This window comes from Papio anubis, chromosome 11 (genome assembly GCF_008728515.1).
Source record: "Papio anubis isolate 15944 chromosome 11, Panubis1.0, whole genome shotgun sequence".
Lineage (NCBI taxonomy): Eukaryota > Metazoa > Chordata > Mammalia > Primates > Cercopithecidae > Papio > Papio anubis.
In genome coordinates, this window is record NC_044986.1 from 120,108,387 (window position 1) to 120,121,058 (window position 12,672).

The window sequence follows — 12,672 nt, forward strand, 5'->3', positions numbered from 1 at the left end:
AGGACTGATTGCTGGGAGGACCTTTAAGTACCTGGGATGCTCATCAGTTGCGGAGGGGACCCGGTGAGACCCTCAGAGAGAGGGTAACTGGTGGGCGGCACAGTGCATAGTGGGGGAATTCACCTTAGAGAGATAACCATAGAAAAAAGAGCAAATGGGGCGGGTGCGGTGGCTCACACCTGTAATCCCAGCACTTTGGGAGGCCGAGACAGGCGGATCATCTGAGGTCAGGAGTTTAAGACCAGCCTGGCTAATAAGGTGAAACCCCATCTCTGCTAAAAATACAAAAATTAGCTGGGTGTGGTGGTGGGTGCCTGTAATCTCAGCTACTCAGGAGCCTGAGGCAGGAGAATCGCTTGAACCTGGGAGGCGGAGGTTGCAGTGAGCCGACATCGTGCCACTGCATTCCAGTCTGGGTAACAGAGCTAACCTCTGTCTCAAAAAAAAAAAAAAAAAAAATAGAAAGAAAGAAAGAATAAAGAGCAAATGATGAGTGCAAATGGGGAAATTTTGACATGTGAAAAAGGAAAGTTGAGGGAGTGCAAAAGCCAAGGAGAAAGTTGAGAGTAAGTGAGAAAGAGCCATCAAGTGAATAAGCCACCTGACCTAATTCTCAGTATCTCCAGGGATTAGGTGGCAGCAGAGGTAGAGGACTGTAGATTTTGTCTGCAGTCTGTAGAGGTAGCACCTCATCTTTCCATCTCTAATACTGGTCTGCACTACAAATTATGTAACTTCTTTCTTTCCTTTTTTTTTTTTTTTTTTTGTTGAGACAGGGTCTCACTCTGTCTCCCAGGCTGGGGTGCAGTGAAGCAATCTCGTTGCAGCCTCTCCCTCCTGGGCTCAAGCGGTCCTCCCAACTCACACTCCCGAGTAGCTGGGACCACAGGTGCACACCACTATGCCCAGCTAAATTTTGTACTTTTTGTAGAGACAGGGTCTCTCTATGTTGCCCAGGCTGGTCTCAAACTCCTAGGCTCAAGTGATTTGCCCACCTCATCCTCCTAAAGTGCTGGGATTATAGGCGTGCACCACCATGCCCAGCCTAGCTGTGTAACTTTCAACAAGTGACTAAGATTCTCAGCCTACATGTCTTGATCACTGAATGGGATTATAATACCATGCAAAGGAATGTTATAAAAAATCTTTGGTAAAATAAAAATAAAAAACTTGGCTGGGGGTGGTGGCTCATGCCTGTAATCCCAATACTCTGGGAGGCCGAGGCAGGTGGATCAGTTGAGCCCAAGAGTTTGAGACCAGCCTGGGCAACATTGCAAGACCCCACCTCTATAAAAAATACAAAAATTAGCTGGGCACAGTGATGCACGCTTATAGTTTCAGCTACTCAGGAGGCTGAGGCAGTGAGGCAGGAGGATAGCTTGAGACCAGGAAGTCAATGCTGCAGTTAGCTGTGACTGGGCCTCTGTACTCCATCCTGGGTGACAAAGCAAGACCCTGTCTCAAAAAACAACAAAACAAAACAAAACAAAACAACTCTGTACCAAAAGATGGTATTACACTTTTCAGGCTGGTAAATCCAAATCTAAAGAAGCTCAGATTCTCACAAGGTCAACTTCACCTAACCTCTGGTTCCAACAAACTCTTTCCAGTCTCCCACAGGGATTTCCTCTGGGAGTCAATGAGCTTAAGGTATTGTGAAATTTGGCTAGGGGTCTGGGAGGAATTCTTTTCATTTCATGTTACAGACAGAGCATCTGAAATGAGAAGGGACCACAGTGAGCCAGTGACTGAAACAGGAGGAAGATTCTGACACTCAGAGCTTTCCCTTCAACATTTCCTTCTGTTTATTCCTTATCTAGACTTCCATTTTCCTACCCCATAGATACCCACTCTTATGCCCCTAACTTGCCTTCAACTCCTCTACCGTCTTGTAAATGTCCCATGTGTGCTTGAAAAAAGAATGGGCTCTGCTATTGTTGGAATCAAATTTGTTAATTGTGGTTATGACATTTGATTATTCTTACTGATTTTCTGTCTGTTTGACCTATCCATCATAAAGGAAGACACTGTTAAAATTTCTCGTCATGATAGTAGATTTCTAAATTTATCCTTGTTTTGTCAATACTTGCTTTGTGTATTTTGAAGTTACGTTGTTGGGTGCATAGAAGTATGTAAGTGTTATGTTTTCCTGGTTCTTGTTTTGTATATTTTGAAGTAATGTTTTTGAGTGCATACACATATAGCATTTTTATGTTTTCCTGGTGAATTGAACCTTTAGCAATACATACTGACTTCTGTATTTCTATTAATGCTTTTGCCTTGAAGTCTGATGTTAACATAACTCTTGGAATCAATTGTCCATTCTTTTAGTTTCAAACTTTTGGAGCCTTTATGCTTTAAGCATGTCTCTTATAAACAGCATATAACTGCATATTTTTAAAAATATATGCAGTCCAACATTCTTTAACTACAGTCAGTCTATTTACATTGGTAATTATTACTGATATAGTTTGATGAATTTCCACTGTCTTATTTTGTTCTTTACTTTTTACCTTCTCTTTCTATGCATTTTCCCCTTCTTTTGATTTAAGTAAGTTTTTATCCTATTTTATTCTTTTTTTCCAATAGCTTGTAAGTTATTCACTTTACTCTGTCATTTTAGATGTAATTTTTAACATTTTAACATGAATCCAGACTTTATAAAGCCCAGATTTAGCCAATACAATAGCCTTCTTCTCAAATAACAAATAACCTTAGAACAAATTGCCTCCACAAACCTTTTCTACACAGTTCCGTCTTCTTCCTCCTTGCTTCTTTGTGTGCATTTATGTTTGCTATTTGAAAGAATTTCCTGAAAGTAAAAGTGAGATTTTTTAGAAGGCTGACATGAGGGCAGCAATGGTAGACTTTCACGTGACTCCTGTCCCACCACCTTGAGCTGTGTGGTTTAGGCAACTTACTTAATCTCTCTGAACCTCAATCTCTTGCTTTGTAAAGCGGGGATGACAATATCCACCTTTCAGAGCCATAATGAGCACTGAAGGTAATATATGCAAAGAAGCAGCACATATGCAGGGATCAGATATCATAGTTATTATTACATAGATAACCCCAAATGGAGGGCCTGGGCCCTCTGACTTCTTCAAAGATAATAATCTGAACTAAACCACAACATCACACAAACACCTCCCAGCACCCAGATAGTTTAGATATAGCTCCACCTCTTTGTGAGAGAGAACCTTCAACAGATAGGTGAAAAGCATGCTCCTTCCTGAAGATTATGATTCTGGGTATTGGAAAAGCACTGAACTAGGAGTCAGGGAACCTGGTGATCTGTTGTAATCCAAGGCTTGCCACAAACTTGTGGAATGACCACAGGCTCAGTGCTCTTATCTAGAAGATGTAGAGGTTGGCCTAAATGATCTTTAAGGTCTCTTCTAGTTCCCATATTCTATGATACCATTAAAAGGGATGTTTGACATGTTCCGTGGTATTTTATTTTGCACCCAAACCACTTACTTTCTAAAGGCCTAAACTGCTGGTTTGAGTTTCCCACGGAAGCGAGAGACAACCTTTGATATTATGCATATCTTTGGAGTTCTTATTAAACAGTAAACCTCACCTGACAATCAAAGATAGCCTCTGGCTCCAACATCTTCTTTCCAGTCTCCTATAGGGATTTCCTCTGGGAGTCAACGAGCTTAAGGTGAAACTTGGCTAGGGGTCTGGGAGGAATTCTTTTCATTTCATGTTACAGACAGAGCATCTGAAATGAGAAGGGACCACAGGGAGCCAGTGACTGGAACAAGAGGAAGATTCGGATCTCTGACACCCACAATCTGTCTGATTCTGACGCAGAAGATGAACCACGTTAGAGCAAGAACCAGACTCTCTTTACCCAGTGGCCCAAGCTCTTGATGCATACCTGTGTCCCTTGTAAAGCTCAGTGAATCATCATCTAGACATTTCCTGTGCTCCGTGCGTTATTCTAATCTTTACTGGGTAAAAGTAGAGCTTAAAGCTCTGATATATGGATAGGAAAGAGAAGAGGGATGAAGCCTTTACCTAGGGCTGGCTGGGCTAAGAGTAAAACAACTTGACCTTGATTCATCCAAGGGGCAAAGAATCTTATCTCAGACTTGGTCCACATCCTTTATAAGCCTCTTTTTCCTTTATCTTTCATGTTGCTCATATGGGCTGCAGGGCCAAATGAGTTTTCTTTCACTTTGAACATCAGAGAAAAAAAAAACGACAAAAAGTTACTCAACCCACAAACGTTTCTCACTCACCCACCTTTCCTCCAGCCAGTGACGTTTTCACGGCACCCTGTTAGATGCTGAGTGAGAAAGCGTCGGGGCACAAACCGCTGTGGATGCAGATTGAGCAGTGCTCACTGTGCACTGGAGGCATGGGGGTCCTGTTGTCATGAAGCGGGCAGATGGAGGGAGGACCGAGCGAGCAGCCGGGACTTCGCGCACTGGAAACTCTCACTACTCCAAGTGTGGCCTGGGGATCTGCAGCCCTAGCATCATGTGGGAACTTGTTAGAAACAGCCTCAGCCTCCACGCCTGCCCTGTCAAATCCCAAACTGCAAGATCCTGGGGGATCTGCACACACGCTGCTGTCAACAACCTCAGCACCGTCCTGCTGGCTCTAGAGCAGCCAACCGGGATGTCCTTCTTCTTCAGCAGTGGCATCCACTCTCTAAAACGACTGTCCCTCACGTCTTCTTCCAGGGTTGGTATTTCTGGTTAACTCAAGGGACACAACAATTCTACTAATGAAGTGGTAAAAAGTAAAGGGACACCTTTCAGATTATGGGAGTGGAGCGGCGGGTATGTGGCAAAGTCAAATAAAGAGGGCTCATGACTCCACGTCAGGGAAGAGCCGCTGGCCTGCTGTTTATCTTTACTGTGAATAGGGTCTCTTTTTGTTTGTTTGTTTTGTTTTGTTTTCACTTAACCTCAGTGGCAAGAAAAATGTGGCCTCTTGCCCGGAGGAGCAGAGAGTGACGCAGAAGGCAAAGACCACCTCATTTCACCAAGTTCCTCGGCTTTTATTTAAAATCCAAGACATAGAAGCTGCACATTTGTCCTTCTGGGAAAAGCGACGAGTGACTGAGAGCAGAGTCCAACAGTCAAAAGGAGAGAGCAGGTGCCTGGGAGTCAGAAAAGCTGGCTTGAATCCCTAAATCTGTCGCTGTTTGTCATGGGTTAGGTCGTTCTGGTCATCTATGGCAGGAGGACTACAAACGCCTGGCTTTTCCCTTTCCAGCGGGCACACAAGGAGACAGAGAAGTTGAATCTGTAGCAGTCCATTGAAAGGGAACCCCACAGTGCAAAGAGAAGCATTGTCGAGGGCTCTTTATCTGCACCCTCCGTTCTCCCAGACCTGTTCCATGATGCATTCCAGAAGAGGTAGCTCTCCGTCACAGTCACTTGCGATTGCCAAGGTGTCAGCCAGACAAGGCAAAAGCTCCCAAGGGGTGTTACCCTTCAGCTGCATACAGAACTCTTAGAGGCAACAAATTCACAAGGAAAGATACACCCATGATCATGTATTTCAGCCACAATGATGCAGGTGAGGTGGAAAAGGACGAGGAACAAGTGGGATTCTGTCCATGTCTGAGCATTCACGGCAAAATCCAACGTAAGATGTGGAACACGCTCAACACCAGAAGAGCTCGGTTTGACTCTGTGCCTATGCCCTTGGTGTGGGTCCCAGGCCAAAGCCTTCAGCATTTTCAGGGTTAATGAAAACTGCTGGCTGTCTCTTTTTCCCTCTGCCCACATAAAAGGCACAAAAACTAAAGGCAAAGGCCACCTCACTGCAGAGCCTGTGGTTCAGGATTTCCTCCTGGGAGCCCCGATTTCTTTTCTTTTCTCACCTTAACAGTGTCCAGAGTACTTTTATTGCCAGAATGGAGATACAGCCTGCTCAGAGCCACATGTGGGGCCCACCACTCAGGAACAAAGAGAGAGACAGATACTAAGCATGCGTGTAACAGAGAAAATCCAGCCCACAGAAACCGTGTGCAAGAGCGGCTCCGTCCAGCCTGAATGTGGCTTTGGGAAGCCCACTTAGAACTTGGCCTGCCGCCAGTCACCAACTCAGAGCCTACTGCCATGAAGGCAGGCCCTGACTCTCCATCCCTGCCCACACAGGGAGACCCAGGGCAAACAGAAAGCCCCTGGGGGGGCCCCAAGGGACCCTTGGCTCTCTCAGGGTCCCATTCAAGTTTCTGGGCTAGTCCTGGCAGACTAAATACCACTGAGTTGCCTGGTGGGAGTAGGTGCTGGGCAGGGTGGACAGGAGCCCCACTGCTTCTCAGCCCTGTGCCAACCCCTTTGGGTAAGACCCTAAAGCAGGGTGGGGAGCCCCAATTTCTAAGCCTTGAGTGTTTACCACCCTACACCCCCACCTCCAACTCCCGAATTGATCATCTCAAATTTTCCCACAGTCCGTAGACACCAGACACTTCAAATACTCTCAGAGAAGAAGGTGATGTCTACATCCAGAATTGTGCCAATACTTTAAAATTACGGGGAGAAAAATATTCCCCTTCCCCTCTTCTAAGGAAAATTCTGTCTGCCTCCCAAGCTCCCAGGTCCCTTGTGGTGTGAGCTGAGGGAGTGCATAGAGCTGGCAATTGGAAAATATTCCGGGAGAGAATTATTTATGTTGAGAAGACCCATTGGGAGAAGCAGGAAGTGGGTCTGGAAAGACAGGAGGAAGTGTAAAGGCAGAGAAAAGCCCTTGTTAGCTGAATTTTGAGAAGTAATTTTTAGCATTCTTAGTGAGTAAAACTAGAGAATGAGGGCAGTTGTATGCTGTCTTAAAAAATAAAAGAATGATAATATAGGGAAAGATGATTTCAACATTTTGGAGTCATATAAATGGAATCCTCCTTTGTTATTACTGTGCAAGACTTTTAGACAAATTATTTTTTATTCTTTTTTTGGATGTTGTTCTGTTGCTGCTTTTATAACACTATGCTGAGAAGGGCTAAAAAAAATCCCAAATTTATTCCCATTAGATTGAAAAAGAGCAACCCTCCAGCGTACCTTTCCACACACTCTTCTACCTCCTGCTGCCTTCAGGTGATCTTTGGCACTTCCTGGCAAGGCCTTTCAGGGAAAAGGATTACAGTCAAGCTCTTTAGTGGTTACTGAGCTACAGACCTGGAGGTGTCATGTTTCTAAATTCCAGGAAGGATTCTTTATGAAAGGAAAGTGTGAGAATAAGAAGTTCTGGAACTTCCCCTTGTCCCCGCATGACCTCTTCAGACACTCAGATTAATTTATGATGACTCTGAAAATGCCCATTACCTCATCTAGCAAAACACACCCTCATGGAATTAAAGAGTTTCTAAGGTCACAAAACAGCTTCCAAGACAATTTGTCGCCTTCTTTTCAAATTGATGTGTTTAGAAATGTTCTTGGCTTGTGATTGGCATTTCAGATTCCAAAAGCATCTGTGGTCAATCCTGGCTGTTTGTGCGAATGAATAATTACAAAAGAGTTGCTAAGTATGCTTCTCATTGATTTTGTTGAGCTAAAATTACTTATAAAGAAAGGCACAGATCTGAGGCATACAATTTGATGAGTTTTGACAAATGTGTACAGCTGCATAAATGTTTTCATCACTTCTGCCTTCTGGTCAATACCCACCTACCAGAAGAAACCACTGTCTGCTTTCTGTCTCTGGATATAACTTTTGTCTTTTTTTGGACTTCATATAAATGAAAGCAAAGTGTGTGCACTATTTTGTGTTTAGCTTATTTTGTTCAACATAACATTTTTGAGATTTATCATTATTTCCCATATCAATAGTTCATTATTTTTTATTTTTGAGTGGTTTCTATAGTATAACTATATCATAAGCTACTTATCTGTTCTCCCAATGATGGATATTTGAATTATTGGGTTGATTATTATTAATAAAGCTACTATGTCCTAGAATGGAAGGGGCTTAATAAAAGAAAGAAGTAAATAAATATTTTATAAAAGTCTTTCTGTAGACATATCCCTTCATTCCTCTTAGATAAATACCTAGGAGTAGAATTGCTGAATTGTAGGGTAGATATATATTTAACTTCAATAAAAATACTTTCTTTTTGTTTGTTTGTTTGTTTTTGTTTGTTTGTTTTTGAGACAGAGTCTCACTCTGTGCCCAGGCTGGAGTGCAGTGGCATGATCTCAGCTCACTGCAACCTCTGCCTCCTGGGCTTAAGTGATTCTCCTGCCTCAGTCTCCAGAGTAGCTGGGATTGCAGCCATGCACCACCATGCCTGGTTAATTTTTGTATTTTTAGTAGAGACAGGGTTTCACCATGTTGACCAGGGTGGTCTCGAACTCCTGACTTCAAATAATCCAGCTGCTTCAGCCTCCTAAAGTGCTGAGATTACAGGCATGAGCCACCATGCCCAGCCAAAACACTTTCAAATAGTGTTCCAAAGTAATTGCATTACTTACACTGCCACCAGTAATGTAAGAGAGTTCCAGTAGCTCTACTTCCTCTCCAGTGTTTGGTTTATCAGTCTTTTATCAATTTCCTCCATTTCCCTAATGGGCTATCTCATCATGGTTTTCGATTTGCATTTTATTGATACCCGATATTAAGCACACTTTCAAGTGTTTATTGATAATCATATATCTTCTTTGGGGAGGTAGCTGTTCAAGTCTTTGCCCATTTATTGGGCTGTTTGCCTTTTACTATTGCTTTGTTGTTCTTTATATATTCTGGACACAAGTGTTTGTGACAAATAAATATATTGCAAATATTTTCTCTCAGTCTTTTTCATTTTCTTAATGTCTCTGAATGAGTAGACATTTTCAATTTTTTTCTTTTATAGTTAGTGCTTTTGCATCCTCTATAAGCAATCTTTGCCTATCTCCAACCTGCAAAGTCATTTGCCTTTATTTTCTTCTAAAATCTTTGTAGTTTTGCCTTTTATGGTTACATCTATAAGGTATAGACCTAGTATGTAGATCTTTATCTTTATACAAATAATAAAATTAATTCTTGCATAAGAGGTGAGGTTTTTTCTCATACATTTATCCATTTGTTCCAGAAGCATTTGTTGAAAAGATTTTTCCTTTCTCATTGAACTTCCTTGGCACATTTATTTGTTTTAAAAAAAATCAGTTGAACAAACATGAGTGAGTCCATTTCAGGACTTTCTGCTCTGTTTCATTACTGTTTGTCTTTATGCCAATACTATGCTGCCTTGATTTCCATAGTTTTATAGAAAGCCTGAATATCAGATGTCATGAATCCTCTAAATGTGTACATCTTTATGATTGTCTTAGATATTCTAGGTCTTTTGCGTTTCTAAGGAGGTTTAGAAATAACTTCCGAATTTCTACTAAATATTGTGTTGGATTTTTAAACTGCAGTTGCCTTGAATTAATTGATCAATTTAAGGTAAATAGATTTTTTAAATGAATGTTCCAATCAATAAAGATTGTATATTTTTCCATTTGCTTAATTCTTTTAAAATATGTCTCAGCAATATTTCAGAGTTTTCAGTTTAGTGGTATTACAAGTTTTTGGTAGACTTATTTATAAACATTTTATGTTTTTTGATGTAATTGTAAATACAATTGGTTTTAATTTTTAATTTTCTAATTGGTTGTGTCAGTATATAGAACTACAAGTGATTTTATATATATATATATATATATATATATATATATACACTGAAATTGCTAACTTGCTAAATTCTAGTAGTCATTTTGCAGATTCCTCAGTAATTTTATGTAAACAATCATGTTATCTGAGAATAATGTTCCTTATCTTGGAATCTACTTCCTGATATTAATATAACCACACCAGCTTCCTTATGCTTACCTTTGTAGATTATGTCTCTTTCTATCCTTTTTTCTCAACCCATCATTTTTATTGTATTTAAAGTGTGTTCTCTTGAAGACAGCATATAATTGGGCCCTGCTGTTTAATCCAGTCTGAAAGTTTCTGTCTTTTAATGTATGGATTTTTGTCCGTTTATATTTAATGTAATTACTGATAGGACTGGCTTTAAGTTCACCTTCTTGCTATCTGTTTCTTAGTTGTTCCCTTTCTGTTTTTATTACTCTATTCTTCCTTTTCTCTCTTCAGTTTGGCTCACCAAATTTAATATTCTTTTTAGCTACACTCTTTGTGGTATTATTTGGTGGTTTCTCTAGGCTATTCAGTATGCATCCTTAGCTTATCACAATCTACTTACTTAATATTGTACCATTTTCTATATGATATAAAAACCTAAAACAGTACAATTCCGTTCTTCCTAACTTTTATACTAGAACTGCATGTTCAACAGAACCCACCATACCATATTATTATTTTTGTTTTAAACAGTTGTCTTTCAAAGATGTTAAAAACAAAAAGTGGTCTTTTCACTTATCTAAATATTTATCAGTGTTCTTTATTACTTCATGTAGATTTATGTTGCTAGCTAGTGTAATTTCTCTGTTGCTTGAAAATTTTTCTTTAGCATAATGCAAATGTGCCATAATAAATTCTCTAAGCTTTCTTTTATCTAAAAATACACTAAATTCACCCTCGTTTTTGGAGGATATTGTCTCTAGGTAGATTTCAAGGCTGATGGGGTTTTTTCTTTTAAAACTTTGCATATGTTGTGCCATCGTTTTCTGGCTTACATTGTTTCTATTGAGAAGTCAGCTGTTATTCATCATTGTTCCCCTGTAGGTATGTGTCCTTTCCCTCTCACCGCTTTTAAGATGTTCTCATTATCTTTGGTTTTCAGCAGTTTACCTGTGATGTATCTAGATGTGCTCTTTGGTTTTCAGCAGTTTAGCTGTGATGTACCTAGATGTGCTCTTCTTTATCCATATCCTGCTTGGTGCAGTGAACATCTGGATCTGTAAATCCATATCTGTCATCAAATTTCAAACATTTTTGGCTATTATTTCTTCATATATTTTTTCTGCTCCATTCTTTCTCTCCTCTCTCCTTGGGATTCAATGAAATGTAGGTTAGGCTCTTTGATATTGTCTCACAGGATGCCAAAGGTCTATTCTTTTTCAAATTTCTTCTGTTCATCAGTTTGGATAATTTCTATTGATTTGCCTTCAAGCCCTGGCTAGGCTAATTTCAGATACTGTAACTTTTAGTTTTATTTTCTTATTTTTAAAAATATTGGTTGGCCATGGTGGCTCACACCTGTAATCCCAGCACTTTGGGAGGCCGAGGCAGGTTGATCACCTGAGGTCAGGAATTCGAGACCAGCCTGGCCAACATGGTGAAACCCTGTCTCTACTAAAAATACAAAAATTAGCCAGGCATGGTGCCATGCACCTGTAATCTTAGCTACTTGGGAGGCTGAGGCAGGAGAATCACTTGAACCTGGGAGGCAGAGGTTTCAGTGAGCGAAGATCACACCACTGCACTCCAGCCTGGGCAACAGAGGAAGACTCCATTTCAAAAGAAAAACTTACTAGTTTTCATTTATCTACTGAGATATCCTATTGTTACACTCATTACAACCATTTTTTCTTTAAATTAGCAGTTGGCAATTTTTTTCTGAAAGGGTCAGAGAGTAAATATTTTAGGCTACCTGGCCATGTTACTCCACTGCAACTACTCAACTCTGCCATTATAGCAGAAAAGCAGCCATAGACAAAATGTAAATAAATGGGTGTGTCTTTCTTCCAATAAAACTTTATTTATAAAAATAAACCACTGACCATGGTGGCTCACTCCTGTAATCCTAGCACTTTGGGAGGCCGAGGCAGGTGAATCACCTGAGGTCAGGAGTTCAAGACCAGCCTGGCCAACGTGGCAAAACCTCATGTCTACTAAAAACACAAAAATTAGCCGGACATGTTGGCGCATGCCTGTAATCCCAGCTACTTGGGAGGCTGAGGTAGGAGAATCGCTTGAACCCAGGGGGCAGAGGTTGCACTGAGCCAAGATTGCACCATTGCACTCCAGCCTGGGCAACAAGAGCAAAACTCTGTCTCAAAAATAAATAAATAAATAAATGGCAGCAAATCTGCAGGTCGTAGTTTACTGACCTCTGCTTTAAGACATTGAGCATACTTATTACAACTGTTTTAAACTCCTTTTGTGCTAATTCCAAAATCTGGGTCAATTTAGGGGTCTGATTTTTTTTTTTTTGACAGACTCTCACTCGCTCTGTAACCCAGGCTGGGGTGCTTGGCTCACTGCAACCTCCACCTCCCAGGCTCCAGCAATTCTCCTGCCTCAGCCTCCTGAGGACCTGGGACTACAGGCATGCGCTGCCACACTCGGCTGATTTTTTGTATTTTTAGTAGAGATGGGGTTTCACCATGTTGGCCAGAGTGGTCTCTAACTCCTGACCTCAGGTGATCTGCCTGCCTTGTCCCCGCAAAGTGCTGGGATTACAGGCATGAGCCACTGCACCCAGTCAGTCTTACGGGTCTGTTTCTATTGAGCACTTTTTTGAGTAGGTCAAGTAGGTCACATTTTCCTGTTTCTTTACATGTCTAGATTTTCTTTTAACTTGCTGGATATTATGAACTATACATTATAAAGGGTCTGGATTATCTTGTGGTCCTTTAAAAGGTAATGCATTTTGCTCTGACAGGCAGGTAAATGACTAGCACATCCTCTTGTCTATTAGGCTTGGTTTTAATCTTTGTAAGGGCGGGTCTATTTCGGTTTTGAAATTCATCATAGGGATATCTCTTTCTCTAGAGCAGGACT

General features: G+C 41.0%; 1 protein-coding gene and 1 long non-coding RNA gene across 6 annotated transcripts in view; one reads left to right on the forward strand and one right to left on the reverse strand.

Annotated features, from left to right (window-relative positions):
- Window positions 1-12,672, forward strand: part of IL2RA (interleukin 2 receptor subunit alpha) — a 52,838-nt gene that overhangs the window by 22,301 nt on the left and 17,865 nt on the right. The window lies entirely within an intron of this gene.
- LOC103887271 overlaps window positions 1-12,672 on the reverse strand; it is a 41,710-nt gene that overhangs the window by 16,829 nt on the left and 12,209 nt on the right. For both annotated transcript variants that reach the window (XR_004177112.1, XR_004177111.1), the window contains exons 3-4: window positions 3,584-3,727; window positions 2,739-2,812 (exon numbers count right to left, since the gene is read on the reverse strand). This is a non-coding gene — a long non-coding RNA (uncharacterized LOC103887271). The remainder of the gene's footprint in view (window positions 1-2,738; window positions 2,813-3,583; window positions 3,728-12,672) is intronic.